Source organism: Lupinus angustifolius, chromosome LG02 (assembly GCF_001865875.1).
Source record: "Lupinus angustifolius cultivar Tanjil chromosome LG02, LupAngTanjil_v1.0, whole genome shotgun sequence".
NCBI classification, from domain to species: Eukaryota; Viridiplantae; Streptophyta; class Magnoliopsida; order Fabales; family Fabaceae; genus Lupinus; species Lupinus angustifolius.
The window spans coordinates 9884132-9902962 of record NC_032010.1 but is presented as its reverse complement, the minus strand read 5'-3'; the positions used below and the strand labels follow the sequence as shown (position 1 = coordinate 9902962).

At 38.4% G+C, this 18831-nt stretch overlaps 1 pseudogene; it reads left to right on the top strand.

Moving 5' to 3' along the window:
• LOC109335443 lies at positions 15832 to 18180 on the top strand (annotated as a pseudogene).

Genomic DNA, 18831 nt, shown 5'->3' with positions numbered 1-18831 from the left:
AGCCTTCGACTCAACTTAAACTAGAAACTAGTCTAAGCCTAGTACCAAATAAAAGACTTAGGCATGTTGGATTGTTGGTTATCTTCAAGCACTTTTAGGCACACGTTGTCCTCATCAAAACCATGACGTTCAAGGAGAGCTTTCCAAAGTGTTCCTCTTGACATGCACACTTTCATCTTCTAATCATATGCTTTGTACCTGGATTACACAAGTCTTAATGCCATTTACTACAACTACCACTTTGGCTACTTAAAGCCTAAAAGGAAATTATTAATTGTTCTCTAAAATAAGGAAATAAAATAACTCCTAGACTACATATGGAGATGATGATATCCACTTTATTAATTAGAACTCCCACACGCCTCATGTAGTCCCTCCTTGGTCGTGGCCAACTTGGGTGACTTCTATGAAAATAATGCAATGTATGGGCTTCACTTCCTTGTTGGGCTTTGTTGATTCAACCACTTCTCCTATTAATTGGTTGAGAGCTTGGTGTGCCTTCTTAGTCTTGAATCGGGTCATGGGCCCTCCTAGTCCAATTAGCTCTTCCTCGTCGATGAGCCTTGGTAGGTTCATATCAGAATCCCAAATTTTCGTATCATTGGCCACAATAAAAATCCTCATTCGAATTTTCCAGTAGGCGTATCCCTCACCACTTAAAATCGGAGGGCATTCGATAGATGCGCCATCGCCGCTAAATGAGTTAGAAGAGCCCATGGTAAAAGTGCCTAGGATCCACGATCTAAGCAGCTAAGCTAGCACGGTCGTACTAGCTCTTATACCACTTTTTGGATCCCCCAAGGCTCTATCACTTACCTAGAGAAGGTGAATAGGTGATACGGTATACAATTACCATTGCTCAGTAAACAAAGAGAAAACACAAAATTATACATTGTTTAATCGATTATACACATATTTAATCAATTAACTCGATCTGCTATTAATCGATTAACTACACAACTTAATTGATTATTTAGTTCTTTTTCATTGAAAACAGTTTTCTTTCTATCTCGAATATTATCAAGATTCTACTAAACTTATATGCACTTATACAGACAGTTAAGAACAGTAAATGCACAATACAGAATATGCAATTTACACATAATTATATGCATGTCAAGTTAAGTAAATCAAGTAATGCGGAAATGTAAAAGATAAGGGAAAAGAAGCATGAGACATGGCTTTTATCCTGGATCGTTTGCGGGTCCACTTGCAAACTACATTCAGGCCTCCCCTTATGATCTAGGGAGATTTTTCTTCACTATGGAAAATTGATGTTTGTTACAAACACACTTCCAATACAAGACGCAAGATGCTACTTTCTTGATCTCTATGAACTTGACAACCTTGGTTTGACCTCTCACTCTTGCCTACTAAGATCTCCTATCTTTTTGCGATTAGGCCACAGCTAGGTATCGTTCAATACCAAGACCTCTTGCTTCTCGTGAAGACACACCTAACAACATCTAGGATTTTTTCCAAACCTATTCTCCTTCTATGGTGATACAACACACCAAGAGAATATGTTAATGCCTTAGTCTAACAATTTTCTTCAAGTTATATGTGCACCTCAATATGCAGATTTTACACTCTTCTCACAATCTAAGAACCCTTCTAAAAGATCTTACAATTACAGAACAGAAAGCTTGAGATGCAAGGTTTCTTTTTCAACAAAAGATTTCACAATTAAGCTCAACGGGTATCTTGTAAAGATTCACCCTTTTCTTTTTCACAAAAGAACACTTATAAAATCTTTCTAACGATATGAAAGTTTGAGCTTAAGATTTCCTGAATATTATGTGTAAACTCTTTATTTCGAAAATGTGTTCTAACTCTATGAAAAGTTTTTCTCTATTTTTTTAAGCAATATGAAAATCTTGGGTGAAAATACTATTATGTTTTAAGATGCAGTTAATCAATTATACTTAACCTTAATCAATTATCGGGTTTCTTGAAAATACTAGAAAATAGAAATAGTAACAACTTTAATCGATTAACACCTCATTTAATCGATTGATGAGTTCCCAAGAAATCAATGATTTATCGATTAACACATCTATTAATTGATTGATGGTTTTCTAAAAATATATTTCAATTATGAATGAACCTCCTAAATGATTTATAAACTAATGATGCACGCCTTTGAATGATGTATCATTTTAAACACTTTTTAAATGCATTCAAAATATATGATCATGTTTGTATGTATGTATGTATGTACATGTAAATCATGTATGTATGTATGTATGTATGTATGTATGTATGTATGTATGTATGTATGTATGTATGTATGTATGTATGTATGTATGTATGTATGTATGTATGTATGTATGTATGTATGTATGTATGTATGTATGTATGTATGTATGTATGTATGTATGTATGTATGTATGTATGTATGTATGTATGTATGTATGTATGTATGTATGTATGTATGTATGTATGTATGTATGTATGTATGTATGTATGTATGTATGTATGTATGTATGTATGTATGTATGTATGTATGTATGTATGTATGTATGTATGTATGTATGTATGTATGTATGTATGTATGTATGTATGTATGTATGTATGTCTCATTTTAGATATGATTGATTTTAGCTTGTGAGACTTTCATTGGGGTTCATCCTAGCCTATTCTCTTACTAAGCAAGTATCTTAAGACCTAATAAAAATATAAAAATACTTAACCCCTATATCTTCTTTTGAATGATTTGCCTTGTATGAACTTGAGTCTTGACTTTATAGTTGATACTTGTTATTTGTTGATTTGCTCATCCTCTCAAGTTTGTCCTTGAACATTAATCATGTTGTCGGTCCTTTGTCTTTATCAATCTTTTGGCTTCATCAAACTATATATATGTCATTTGTCTTCATTAAAACATATGCGATGCATGCTTGCATCTTCATTTATTAGCCTTAGAATCACATGTCTTAGGTAGATTGGGAAGTAAGGAGAGGAGAACGAAAGTACTAGACCTATAACATTTGAACATGAGTCTTAGATCGTTAGAGTAGTTCTAGGATTTTCAGGAGCATTTATTGGGATACCATTGAGAGATTGGGAAGGAGACATAGTAAAGGATCCAAATGAATCTTTTATAAGGAGAGTAGGTAAATTTTTAAATCAGATATTAGTTTTGTATTTTGAGAGAGAACTCAACCTTCAATTTGGTGACTCTCTTTCATAGATATATGGAACAATTGGGATAATAAATATTCACTAAAGTCAAGAGGCAATCTTATCATCGAGATGATATGCTTATCTTAAATTAAAATTTACTTATATTTTAATTTATATTCTCTTTATATGGTTTATTCAATCCCTATCTTATTTCATAATTAAATTAATTGAAATAGTTTTTAAGAATAGTTATTTATGCACAACCAACTATATATCCCAATCCCTATAGTTATAGGCATTTTATTACTTGATGATATATGCATTTGGGAAATTGGATCATATCTTTTAAAGGTTGTTCTGACACCAATTTTCTCTAACTGCAAATGCAATTATTTAAGATAAAAACGGTAGACTGTTATAGTTGTGCCCTTCATCATATCTTTTGAAGATTGTTCTGAACAAATCCATTGACTAATTTCCTTAATCTCACATCAAAAAATTGGATCAGCCTTCTTTCATAATGGATTTCTTATCTACTAGTTAACACATCCAAATTCCTTGATGGTTTCTATTACACATTGGGCATCCCAATATGTAGATGATAGATAAGGCACAAGCCACTAGTTATTGGATGCAGCTTAAGGTTGGTGCCAATTTTAGGAGTGAATTTGAGATTGTCGTCGACATATAAATATAGTATTCCTCTCAATTATGTTATATCTTCTCTACTTTCTTTTTAATCTACTGCCACATTAATAGTGCTATCAGAGCAAGTTACGTAAGAGGGAGTGCAATAAAAAATATTGTAAGGGAGAGACACATAAAAGCAACAACTTCATTTTTCTCCCTTTATCATCCATGGCTTCATACAAGAACTTTATGCAGGCAGCTATTCCACGCTTTGATGGTCACTATGATAGTTGGAGCATGCTCATGGACAACTTCTTGAGGATCAAAGAATATTGGATGGTTATGGTTTCTGGGATAGCAAAATCAGCAGCAGATGTGGTGTTAATAGATAGGAAAAGGATAGAGATTGAAGGATCTTAAAGACAAGAACTATATGTTTCAGGCCATTGATAGATCTATTTTAAAAACCATTTTAAACAAAGATACTTTCAAGGATATTTGGGATTTAATGAAGAATAAGTACTAAGGGTCTCCAAGAGAAAAATGTGAACAATGTCGAGCTTTATGAGTAGAGTTTGAAACAACTCGAATGAAATCAAGTGAATATGTTTTAGATTACTTCTCTCAGTTAATGACAACACTGAATATAATGTGCATCAACAGAGAGAAAAATTGAAGAAGTAAAAATTATTGAAAAAGTATTACACGCGTTATCACAAAAATTCAATATGTGCCATAGAACTGTCTAATGAAATTGATGATCTCTCACGTGATGAACTGCATAGTTCATTGCTAGCACATGAGAAGAAGCTAAAACATCCAGATGTTGAGGAGCAAGCATTGAAAGCCTCTACTACTAATTATTCCAATAACTTGGGAGGACAAGAAGGAAGAGGCACTGGTAGAGGAAAAGGAAAAGGTAGAGCAAATAATGATCATGATAACCTCCAAGAAGGCAACTAGGAGCAATTGTATCACTCTCAAGGAAGAGGACATGGATAATCAATTTCATTCTCTAACAGAGCAAGGATGGGAGAAACATCTAATGTAGAATAATATAGATGGTACAAGTATGGATATTATAAATCTGAGTATCATACTAATCTGTCCAAATAAAATGAAGAAAAGTTGAATTTTATGGAAAAAGAAAACGTGTCATTGCTCATAGTTTGCCATGAAAAACAAGAGGCTGGCAAAATTTTGTGGTATCTAGATACAGGGTACAACAACCATAGGAGTGGAAAAAAATAGTATTTTCCAGTCTTATGGTGAATCATTTAGAGACATGGTGAAATTTTGAGACAATTCTTAAGTCTCAATGATGGGGGAAGGACATGTACACATCTAGACTATAGATAATGTTCTCCAAACCATTACCAATGTTCTTTATGTACCAGATTTAAAAATGGTTTTGTTGAGCATTTGTTAGTTGCAAGAGAAAGGTTATGACATAATTGTTGTATAAGGAGAATGTGAATTCAAGATAAAAAAATTGGGTTTGATTGCTGAAAAGTTTCAATGACAACAAATATAATGTTTCCTCTCTGTCACAACAATATTGATCAATCCTATTTTACAAAAACATTATGTGATGAAGCTTGTCTATATCTTCAAAAATTGTGTCTCGCTAATACTGAATTATGCTCATTTAGTATTTTCCCTTGAACGATATTGAACCTAGGAGAATTGATCTTCGGTGTGTAAGAGATGTTGTCCTTAAGGATTTAGTAGTGGAAGATGACAATCCGCTAATATTCAAGGAACCCTTTCTCACATTTTTTCAAGAAATTCTCATCAACCATGATTACATAAAGGCAAAACATTTTCTATCTTGCTTTCTATCATAAACAAAAACCTTTCTCATGAAAAGCCAGAGCAAATTCAATTTTGCTTTCTATCACAAGCAGAGAACTTTCTCTCATGTGGCGAAATCTATACAAAAGGTATTATTCTTTTGTGATGGTCGGGTGTGGTCAATATTGAGTACCCGGTTGAGTAGAAGTGAATAGGAGCCTTGGTCGGAATGATGTTTAGACCTGTCGGGAAGGTACTTGAAAAGGTTCTCCGATGATCAAGTCAGTATGTGGTTTCTAAAGACAAAATGAGAGTAAATAAGAGAGAAGTTAGAGCAAGAGCAATGAATATAACCAATAAATGAGGGAATAAGTATTCCTTATACTTCATGTGTCGGGATCTTCTATTTATAGTGTTTGGAGCGGTTGACGTGGTGTCCAGTCATTGATTAGTACTTGGTGGGTACAACGGGAGTATGTCGGGCCATCCTTAACCATCCTCCAGTTTTGCAATTGTCGATCTGTCGGGAACAGGTGAAACTTGTAGGTAGCATGGCAGGTGGAATGTCAGTTCGCATTAATGGCGAGTCATCGACGCATTAATGGTGGGTCAGAGGTGCCTTAATAGTGAGTCAAAGGCATTTATGACACTTGCAGTGGGTTCGGTTCGCCCCTGGTGGGTGGACGAGGGATGCTTAGTTTGGGTTATGTGCCCGGGATGAGCTCAGAACAACCTGGATTTATCCAGGGTGGAACAGTTGTCCCCAGACTATCAGGGCAGCCAAAAGTGGGGCGGGCTGGTAGAATCAGGACGTTCCGGTTTGACGGGCTCGGGTGGCTTCTATGTGTAGGGGTAGGTCATGATGGATATCTGTCCTCGCTTGACACGTGGAGGGTTAACAACGTTTCGTCTAGAGGCCTCGGGTGTCCAATTGACGTGTTTGTTCGTTTCAGATTTCTGGCTTTGGTTTTCGAGTCATCGTTGGATCGTTCTCGAGTAATTTTGTATGGGTGGATGTGCCCTTGGGGTTGGGCTTCCAGAAAGTTTGGGTGCAGGCCCTCCCCTATATATAGGGGATCTTCCCCTTCACCCTTCATTATTCTTTCTCTTTGTGAAATCTTCTTGTCGAGCTTGCATCATCTCTTGAATCTAGACAAGTGAATTTTATTTTCATCGAGAACTTTCATCTTAAATACTGAGTAATTTCTCTTAAATTTTTTATTATTTACTCTCGTGTTATGACCGGTGAGGGGTCTAGCTCTGATGAGGTGGAGGTTTTGTCCGGACCTCCATCCATCTTTGCTGCATATGCCCCTTGTCAGCCGAAGGTGAACCCGTCTCGCCTCTGCCCCGGGTAATAGTCGGTTTGCCTGGAGGCGACCATGACAACTTTCATTGCTCGCCTTATTGTGTGATCTGAGGATGAAAATGGGCGGGAATGAGGTTGTGTTGGTAGATTGGGCATCTTTTCGCAAAAAGTGGAGTTCGGTCGTGGATGACATGTCCAGCTCGGAATCTAACACTTCTTCTGGTGACATGTCGCTCATGGGGAGGAACTTTGCTGATTGTTCTGACCAATTTACCGTTCTGTAGGAGATGGTGGGTCCAAAGTCTCCTTATTAGTGGGTGGACTGCGAAGTCGTGGGCACTGTCTCTTTCTATCCTCCAGACAAACGCCAATCTGTAGACATCCTCACCCGCCCAGCGAACAATATCCTATGGTATGATCCCTCTGATCAGGAGCGGGTTTACCAAGATTTCATCTTGGAGAACCAGAATCGATGGAGTTTCTACATGTTTGAGTACATCTGTCGGCGGATCGGGGTGAGGATTCCCTTTGATGGATGGTATGTCGAGGTGTTGCAACACCTTCAAATAGCCCCTTCACAACTTCACCCCAACTCTTAGGATTTCATCTCGGCCTTCAAAATATTTTGTGAGGTCATGGAGCGGCCATGCACCCTCTGTCTCTTCTTCTAGATGTTTCGGGTCGGCCAAAGTTCCAACAAATATGAAAATGATGCATGTCTGCGAGGTTGGACATCGCTGCAGCCTAGAAATGGTTGTGCCATCTTTCGACCATTCGAACGTTCTATAAAGAACTGGAAGAACAAATTCTTCCAGGTGGAGGCGTGGGGTAGCCAGCATACTTGGGCGTATGGCCTTGATGGTTTGCCTCGTTTTTCGTTTTCCTATAATGAGGAAATTCATCAGAAATCTGCCAAGCCTTTCAGCTTCTCAAACAATCAGCTAGACGCTTGGGAATGTGAGGTGGCGAATAAGATCATGGCTTGGATAGAGGCTGGTTGGGTCATAGCGTGCTATAAGTTGGTCCAAGGTGACCAAGCTTTCGAGGCAGAGGTTGGTGAGTATCCAGCTCTAGGCGCCCTATCCTTTTTGTGATGTCGTTACGCGATCTGACTTGTTTTTATTTTCTTTTTTCAACAGCTACTATGGTGATCAATCAGACTAATCAAGCCTCCTGAGGAGGGCCTCCTTGAAGAGGAAGAGTGTTGAGGTCACCAAGAAGGCAAGGTTCGACTCACCTGATCGCTTTGAGCCTACTCGGGAAAATGGTCCATCTACCGAGCCAGCACATATTCTGCCTATTCGTTCATAACCTCCGATCAACACCATTCGGGCTCCGTTGGATGTTCTCCCTGTTGAGCTAACCGGCGACAATGTCACGCCTGCTAGGGCTCCCATTCCTCGTTCTAAGGAGACTGCCAGGGGAAGGGCCCCCAACACTAGCAAAGGGAAAGCTCCCGCTAAACATTCCTTTCTCTACAGAATCTCGAAGGCATCGAGACTGAGTTGCTTAACTCGAGAGTTCTGGAGACCATGCACTCTACTCCCGCCAAACACTCTTTTTTGTGGCCAATCACTTCAAGGGCGAGGGGGTACTGGCCATTTGAGTTGGGGAGGAGGCTCTTGCTAACCTTCAGGAGCAGCATTCAGCTGAGAGTTCATGAGAAGCAGAATCTGGCACCGGTGAGCAGCTATCGGTGATGTAGCTTCAACTCAAGGATGCCCAGGAGCCGACCTTGCAGGCCTAAGTGGATATGGGGGCTGCCCACAGGGAGCTAGGTGCTTTGGGTGATCACCTAGGCTGGGCTGAGGAAGAGCAGCGTCCACTTGGGGCCAAGTTTAGGTTGTTAGAGGAACGGGAGGAGATGGTCAGGGACGATATCGTTCGGTTGACTGGTTAGCTGGCCCAATTGAAGGTGTCCTACGTGAACTTGGAGGATAAAGTCGTTGTGGCGGCTAACGCTGGGTGGGACAATGCTTTCTCCCAAGTTCGTTTAGTTCTCCTTGAGGTCGACTGGTCTTGGACAAGGATTGATGGCAGGGTCACTCCTGAGGGAGAGTTAGTCGTTGATTCTAGAGAAACTTCCCATTCCGGGTAGGGGTGACTGCCCGACTATCCATGAGTGAACATGAGTAATAAAATCGAATAATCCTTAACTGGAGACTGGCCGGATCTTCATAAATGAACTTGAATAATAATATTGGATAATCCTTAAGTGATGACTGGTCGAATCTTCGTAACTGAACTTGAGTAATAATATTGGATAATCGTTAAGTGATAAGTGGTTGGATCTCCATAACTGAACTGGAATAATAATATTGGATAATCCTTAAGTGATGATTGGCTGGATCTCCATAACTGAACTTGAATAACAATATTGGATAATCTTTAAGTGATTGGAGGGGTGAATGGTTGGTGAAAAAGGGACTTGGTCCTCGTTTGGGTTTTAGGTTTAGGCCATCGTCAAAGGGGAACGAGCCCACGCCTCTGAGGGGTGAATGGTTGGAGACCAAGGGGACTTGGTCATCGCTTGGGTTCCTCGCTTGGGTATTAAGTTCAGGTTGTCGTCAAAGAGGGACGGGCCCACGCCTTTGAGGGGTGAATGGTTGGAGACCAAAGGGACTTGGTCCTCGCTTGGGTTTGAAGTTCGGGCCATCGTCAAAGGGGGACGGGCCCATGCCATTGAGGGGTGAATGGTTGGAGACAAGGGGACTTGGTCATTGCTTGGGTTTTATGTTGAGGTTGCCGTCAAAGGGGGACATGCCCACGCCTTTGAGGGGTGAATGGTTGGAGACCAAGGGGACTTGGTCCTCACTTGGGTTTTATGTTTAGGTTGTCGTCAAAGGGGGACAGGCCCACGCCTTTGAGGGGTGAATGTTTGGAGACCAAGGGGACTTGGCCCTCGCTTGGGTTTTAAGATTGATCGACCTTCTTAGGCCTGTCCAAAAATCGTCTGAATAAAACTTTGTTAACATATAAGCTGCATTTGGTTACATGAGTTGTCTGATGGCTAAAGGGACCGACATATACAATTTACATTTTTTAAGCAAAAAATTGTCATAGGTTCATCGCGTTCTAAGTGTGGGGGATCTCCCTTCCTGCCAAATCTTCGAGCTTGTAGACCCCTTTGCCGATCTTGTTTGTTATTTAGTACTTCCCTTTGGTTCTACCGATGTCTGCTCTTCGGAAGACCAGGCTGCCGGTTTCAGAATCTCTGGGAACCACAATAGTGTTGTACTTATCTGCGGTTCGTCTCTTCATGGCAGTTTCCCCGATCCGAGCCTGGTCCCTTATTTCATCTATCCAGTCCAGATTGTGCCATAAGATAGTTGAGTTGGCGGCTTCATCAAATTGCAGCGTCTACCAGGTGGGCTCGCCGATTTCCACCGGGATCATCGACTCAGCCCCAAAGGTGAGGTTAAAAGGTGACTTCCTGGTGGTGGAATGATGAGTCGTGCGATAGGCCCAAAGGATGTGGTACAACTTCTCGGGCTAGGCTCTCTTTGCCTCTTCTAACCTTCTTTTTATTCCTCTCAAGATGACATTATTAGTCGCCCCGACCTGACTATTGGTTTGAGGATGTTCGATTGAAGTGAAATGTTGTTTGATGTGTAAGCCTGACAACAACTCTCCGAATTTCCAGTCTGAAAATTGAGTTCCGTTATCCATGATAATTGTGGTCGGTACCCCGAACCGTGTGATAATGTTTCTCCAAGTGAACCTCTGGATGTTGGCTGAAGTGATAATGGATAAAGCTTCAGCTTCGATCCATTTAATGAAATAGTCCACTGCCACTATCTGGAACTTGAGTTGTTCGGCTGCTGGCGGGAATGGCCTAGGATGTCCATACCCCATCTGCATAACGGTCATGGAGCCATAGTAGTTTTCAACTCTTTAGGCGGGGTTTTGTGGAGGTCAGCAAACAACTGGCAAGGTATGCACTTCTTGGTCTGGCCGGATGCGTCCTTCTCCATGGTTGGCCACTAATATCCTGCTTGGAGCACTTTCTTAGCTATAGATGTTGCACCGAGATGGTGGCCACAACTACCTTCATGGATTTCTTGGAGGACGTATTGTGCCCTATCGGGGCCGAGGTATTTAAGCATGGGAGCATAAAAGCCCCAACGATACAAACAGCCTTGTACTATTGTGAACCATGAACTGTGCCGTAGGAATCTCTACTTTTCTTTATGGTCAATGGCAAGGTCACCATTCAATAAGTATCTGATAATGGGGTTGGTACAATCGTCCATGATGTTTATCTGTTCAATTGCCATGACACTAGGTCGCAGAATTGTCCCTTGAACCACCGACCTGTTATTGTTCGGGCTCTTTGTATTGGCCAGCTTGGACAACTTATTTGCCTGAACATTCTACTCTCTTGACACATGTTGGATGTAGGCTGCTTCAAACTTAGCCATCAACTCTTTAACCTTTTCCAAGTACTTTCCCAACAGCATGTCTTTTGTCTAGTAAGCACATGTTATTAGTGAGACGGCGAGTTAGGAATCATTGTAGATAGCTACCTTTTCTGCACTGATCTCTATGGCTAACTGCAAACCAGCTAAGTAGGCTTCATACTCGACTTGGTTGTTTGATGTGGAAAAGGTGAAGGTTAGTGAGTGTTCAATGGTCACGCCTTGGCCATTATCCAGCAAGACACCAGCTCCACTACCTCGAAGATTGGACGACCCGTCCACATAAATTGTCCAGATCTGCCCAGAATTTTCCGACTGGGCGGTCAGCTCGACGACGAAATTTGATAAGACTTAACTCTTGATATTTGTCATGGGATCGTATCGAATATCAAACTATGAGAGTTCAAAGGATCAAGAGATCATTCGTCCGCCCAACTAGTTTATGCAAGATTTTCCATATTGGCTTATTTGTTCTGACCAACATAGGGTGGGACTGAAAATATTGTCTTAGTCACCTTGCTGCTAGCAAGAGGGCGTAAACGACCTTTTCCAACTTCTGGTACCTGAGCTTGGGGCCCTCAAAGCATTGCTTGTGAAGTAAAAAGGATGTTGAACCTGTTTGCAAGAGTTGTCCATTGATCGATGCTATTTGGTGCCAGCCGTGTAAACCACTATAGGGCAGCACGTTTCAGAGTGAGTGGGAAGGCTCAGCACATGATGAGATCAGTCGCCCCATGAAAAAGCATAGAGGCCTCAAAGTCGTCTATGTGGTCTTGCGGATCAATGGCGCCATCATATTGGTCAATGTTATTTGGGCGAGCTAGATGCTTACGTAGTGGTGATGACATGATTGCTTCAGTGAATGGGTGTCTTGCTCGTGAGGAGCTATAGTCAAAGAGGTGGGTTGTTTGGGTGGTTTTTGTGTTTGGGAGGGCTATAAGTCGGGAAGCTTCGACAGACTCTACAAAGTGGTTATCGACAACTAGCCGAGAGGGTCTGTTACTAGGCTCATGTCTATGTTAGCGAAGTTCGACTAATAGTTGGGCCTATTGATGGATAATCTAGCCTTGAGTTTGGATAATTTGGACGAGTTGTTGAGTGGTAGGTGCGTCTTGGTGGGGTTTGGGGGAAGACTTTGGCTTGCTTGTTGGGATGGTTGTACTAGTGCAGGAGGGTCGACGGAAGGAGTATCGTGGTTTGGAGGAATGTTTGTGGTGAGTGGTTTTGGTTGGCTGAGGGGTTAAGCTTGGTTACGGGTGGTCACCATGTTGTAGGTAAGCCACATATGACACTAATGTTCTTTTTTGTTGGTAGGGTCTGGTCGGTATTGAGTGCCCGATTGAGTAGAAGTGAACAGGAGTCTTGGTCGGAATGTTGTCTCAACCCACCAGGGGAGGTACCTGAAAAGGTTCTCCGACGATCAAGTCAGTATGTAGTTTATAGAGAGAATGAGAGTAAATAAAAGAGAAGTTAGAGCAAGAGCAATGAATGTAAGCAATAAATGAGAGAATTAGTATTCCTTATACCTCATGTGTGGGAGTCTTCTATTTATAGAGTTTGGAGCGACTAACATGGCGTCTGACCATTGGTTAGTACTTGGTGGGTACAATAGGAGTATATCGGGTCGTCCTTAACCACCTTGCAGGTCTGTAATTGTCAATCTATCGGGGGCAGGTGGAATTTGCATATGGCGTGGTATATGGAATGTCAGATCGCATTAATGGTGAGTCAGCGACACATTAATAATATATTAGATGTGCATTAATGATGAGTCAGAGACATTTATGGCACTTGCAATGAGTTTGGCCCACACCTGACAGGTGGACGAGGGATGCTCTGTTTGGATTATGTTTTCGGGATGAGCTTGGAACAACCCAGATTTATCTGGGGTGGAATAGGTATACACAAAGTGAAGTCTCACTTTCATTATGAAGTACAAAATCAATTGTGTGTATGAATTATAGAAGGTTGATCGGAAAACCATCTTTATTGTTCCACACCTTAACATGTATATGCCCCTTTTTAACTCCATGATAAAAAAATTTAACAAATGAAAGCTTCTTTACTTTGATTTTATTTTCCAACGAATACAAATTTTCCAATTCTAAAACTATGCATTTTATAAGCAAAGTTTTCTATTTAATTTCACAATAAAGTATATTAAGAGCCTAGCATTGTAATTTTAAACACTGTTTAATATAAACAAACCAAAAAACCACGCTCCACCTTGCTCCATCATTGAGATTTACTTCTAGTTTTGAACAAATGTGGTGAAACAATGCCAATATTCACTCTAACTATATGTGCCTAACAAACACATTTCATCAGGCAAGTAAACATGTTTGCTGTTTTTTATTTTATTTTAATTATTTATTATTTCTATTTTATTTAATACTTCAAGTTAGTATAAATTAAAACATATATATATAAATAGTTTGTTACTAACTATTTATAACACTAGTCCTATTCAATGATAACTAAACTTTAAATAAAATAAATAGTTTGTTACTAACTATAAAAATATTTATGGGATGTGAATAGTTTGGTCTATGACATGTGTTATCTCTTCCTTTCTGCTGTAATAGTAGAAAGTCAATCTACGACTAATGTTATCTTTATGCTATTAATTCCACTTTTCTAAAAATTGAAATCATTTCTAAACATCTTTGGAATCATTTGTGGGATTTGAATAGTCGAGTCTACTACCCTGTTGTCTATTCATTTCTACTCTAAGTGTGAAAGGTGAGTCTACCACTTGTGTTATCTCTATGCTATTAATTATACATTTCTAAAAAATAAATTATTTTTAAACATCTTTTAAATTATTTGTGGGATTTGAATAGCTCGCTTTATAGTCTATATTGTCTCTTCCTCTCCGCTTCAAGAGCAGAAAGTCTGTCTATGATCAGCGCTATCTCTTTGCTATTAATCCATATTTCATAAAATCATAGAAAATATTTTCACGATGAGAGCTACAATTTTAATCGAACGAAATCAAATCAAACCAAAAAACTTAATCATTTTCAAATGAGAACTACGTAGTTTTAATTTCCCTATTGCACCTAGAGATATGTAGCAAGATAAACTCTTATCGGATACAAAAATAAAAAATAAAATATTTTGCTTTAGTGATTCATTTCTAATAAATAAATTTGTTCAAGGGTATAAAAGTCTATGTGATTAGGGAGTATACTGTTTTAATACGAGCTAACAGAGTGCTAATATCTCCCCATTTGTAATCGATTCTTGAGTTCAGAACTCTTGTTCAAAAGACCATATTATCCAAATTGGACATAAAAGAGAGTTTTTTACATTTTAACCGCAAAAAACATAATGACAACTCCAAATCAATTGAGAGACATAGAAATCGACTACATCTCTTCCTAAGTTGCTGAGTCAGTCTTTCAGTGGAAAATTGGAGCACAACAATGATTATATTAATATTGATGAATAATTAAGAATATGAAGAACGCTTTATTACAAAGTGTAAATAAAAATTTTGGATGTCAAAAACTAAGAATGATTTGAATAATTTAAGCATGCATAGTTGCAGTGAAAGAAATTATACACAACAACCAACCCTAATGTTGATTACATAGGTTGAAGTAAGTGAGGTTGATTCTAATTATGAAAAAATATATTGAATGGTTCAATCCAAAACCCAATCCTCTTACAAATACACTACAACAATTATATTGATTATAAAATCAAATCAACCAAAATTAGTCATACTAGTTATAATTATAAAATTTGTATATATGTGACTTAGTTTTTACCAAAATTTTATTGTTGAAAATCACAAACAATAAAATATTTATACTTTTAAAACATTATATATCATCAAGTCTCACATTTTATTTTAACAAATTATTTAAATAAAAATGTTTACTATATCCTTTATTAATTTTTTGTTATTAATATATATATATATATCAATAAAATATTGGGTGGAGTTTTATTATTATATGAGTGTCTTAACCTATTTGATGAAAATTATCTTATTAAAAATACATGTATATGCCAATTGGCAAAACATAAATATAGTAATAAAGCCTTTCCTGTTTGGTTGAGTCATTGACTTTTCTGATCTCCTTACCTTTCTTTCATTTCCTTTCTTGTTCATTCCCATGGCTGAATCACCCGGCTACCTCATTGCTGAGTCACTCATAGCAAAGATTTCTTCTTCTCATATTTACCAAGCTTCTACAGATATTGGTGTCTACGACGATCTTCAAGCATTTAAAGAGTCTCTATTATCCATCAGAGATTGGCTTTGGAATGTGGAGTTTCAGAAAAAACATTTCAATTCAACGCAGTTATTTCTAAGGGAGATCAAACAAGTCTTACATGATGCTGAAAACGTGGTGGATGAATTTGACTGTGAAAGATTGCGAAATGAAGTGGTCAATGCTCATGTTAACTCCATAACCAAGGTAGCTCGCTTCTTCTCAACTTCTAATCCGTTTGTTTTCAGTCTTAGAATGGCTAAACAAATTAAAGAACTAGACAAGAGATTATGTACTTATAAACTTCTAAGCCATTGGTTTGGTCTTTAAATGACTGGTACTGATGATACACAAGAGGATAAAAGGAAGAGAAGGTTTACAAGCACAGATTATAGTTTTCCTAATGTGGTAATAGGAAGGGAAGAAGATAAAGAAAAAATAATAAAACTTTTGATCCATCAGAATCCTTGTGGTGATGATCTTCAAAGTCTCACAGTTATCCCCATTGTGGGGATGGAAGGGTTGGGTAAAACCACACTTGCACACTCTGTGTTTATTGATAAGAGGATAGATCAGTCATTTTCATCCAAAATATGGGTGTCCGCTAGGCTTAACATTAAGCAAGTGATTGTTCAAATAATTAGGTATGTTACAGATACACTAGCAAAAACGGAGGAGCAACGGATAATTCAACTAAGAAATATACTTGAAAAACAAAAGTTCCTACTTGTGTTGGACAATGTATGGTTTGAGGATCCTCTCAAATGGGGTGAGTTCAGGAATTTAATATCATCAGGTAGAGAAGGAAGTAAAATCTTAGTGACTACACGTAGTCATTCAATTGCTTCCATGATGGGCACCATTCCCTCTCATAATTTAAAAGGCCTTTCTATGGAAGACTCATTGTTTCTATTTGAAAAATTTGCATTTAAAGAAGGGGAAGAGAAAATGTTTCCGAATTTGTAAAGGTTGGGAGAGAAATCGTGAACAAATGTGGAGGGGTTCCTTTAGCAATAAGATCAATGGGGAGTATGCTATTTTCAAAATATAGCATACGTGAGTGGGAATCTGTGAGAGATAGTGAGTTTTGGGATTTTGCAGGAGATGATTCCATTTTACAGGCACTCACATTAAGCTATCATAAAATGCCATCCCATTTGAAGCAATGTTTTGAATTGTTCTCCCTTTATCCAAATAATTTTGTATTTCACAGTTCCGAAGTAGCTTCGCTTTGGGCAGCACTAGATCTCCTTCCATCGATGTTTGCTCGAACTAATGTCAGCATCTTTTTTTCAGAACATTTTCAACTTTGGCACTTCATATTATTTTCAAATACATGATTCGGCGAATGATCTTGCTCGTTCTATTGCAAAATATGAGTGCCACATGGTAAGTTCCAACATCCAAAATGTACCTGAGAATGTTCAACATCTATCTTTTGCTGAAGATGATTTGCTTGGTTATTCTTTCACCTCAAAGTCTATTGTCGTAAGAACTATACTATTTCCAATTGAAGGAGTGGGAGCAAGCTGTGCAGCTTTCTTGAATATGTGCGTATCAAGATACAAATACTTGCGGATTTTAGACTTAAGTGATTCTGCATATGAGACTTTGCCCGAGACCACTGGTAAGTTGAGACATTTAAGGTTTCTTCGCCTTGAGCGGAATGAAAAAATTAAGAGAGTCCCTGATTCTATTTGCAAGCTCCACAATTTACAAGTCTTGATTCTTGCTGGGTGCACAAAGCTTGAAATTTTGCCCAAAGGATTAAGAAACTTGATTAGTCTCCAACAATTGGGAATAACCACAAAGGAAGCTATTTTACCTGAGAATGACATTGCCAACCTCAACTCTCTTGAAATTCTAAATATTGAATCTTGTGAGAATCTACAATCTCTTTTTGTTAGGGTAAAACTCCCTACTCTTAGAACATTGACACTTACTAAATGTGGGAGTTTAAAATCTTTGCCTCTTGATATTAACCATTTCCCTCAATTAGAGACTTTGCTAGTTGAAAACTGTGAGCATTTGGATTTGACAAAGGGATATGATGATCTAAACTCAAACTTGAGGTTGGAAGCAATTCGCATTCATTCTTTGCCACAACTGTCAACCTTGCCCAGTTGGTTACAAGAATCCACAAACACATTACAATCCTTGTTAGTTGTTGATTGCAAGAACCTCGAGGTGCTTCCTGAATGGCTCTCAACTTTCAGTTTCCTAGTATCATTTGGTATGGTAAATTGTCCAAAGTTGATGTTTCTCCCGAATGATTTCCATCGCCTCACCGCCCTTGGATATTTTAGAATTGAAGGTTGTCCAGAATTATGCAGAAAATGTCAACCGCAAGTTGGAGAGTATTGGTCCAAAATATCTCGCATCAATCAAATTTTCATTGATCAACCAGAAGACCTAAAGGAAGATGAAGAGGAAGAATAGTTGGAGGAAGAGCTGTAAAAAGGGGAAAGCTTTAATAACTCAGATACGTTTTGAAGAGCTTCTGTTTTTGGGTTCCAATAATGTAGATTGTTGTTCTTAAATACTTTCTCTATTTTTCTGAATCATGTTTGTGTTGTTTATGCTGGCTCACTAGATATTGCTCTTTGTTCTTAAAGTCTGCCTTTAGTTTCAGAATTTGTGTCTGTTTTATTAATGTGATTATGATAATTTTCCTTGATTTATATGGCCATCCATATTGTGTTGTAATTGTAGTTTAAACATTCTAACTCAGGATAACATTCAACTAAATTTGTTTCAAATTAAATAGTCTTAGAAGTTAGAACCATAGACTCTGTTTGAATTAGTGGTAAGAGATGTTATGCAGTGGACTCCCCCTCACTCCCCCAACTTAGGTGGAGTGATATGGAATGTAATGCCATAGAGAAAAAGTATATAATTCTGTCATTTAATTTCATACCATTCACTATTCAAAACAATGGAATAATAACTTTCCACCATTCCATTCTTAAATATCCAAACAGAACAGTGTGTTATGGAAACTAACCTCATACAATTGCATTCTATTTCATCTCATCTTATCCCATTTAGATTTCTGTCCCAACAGAGTAGGCATAGCAGCTTACTGCAACAGTTGTGGTTAAGTAGTGCATATTAGTATCAATAATCATCATTATTTGTGAAATTTTTCAAGAATTGAGATAGCACTACATTACATTTAGTGACCAATGCTGTATGTTTCTTAAGCATTTTCAAAAGCATGCTAAGAGTACTGAAGATAAAAGTGGAGAAAATGTGTTCATAATGCTCCTGTTTCTGTATAGTTCATGTTACTCTTGCATTAACAATTATTGTTATCTACTCTATAGTT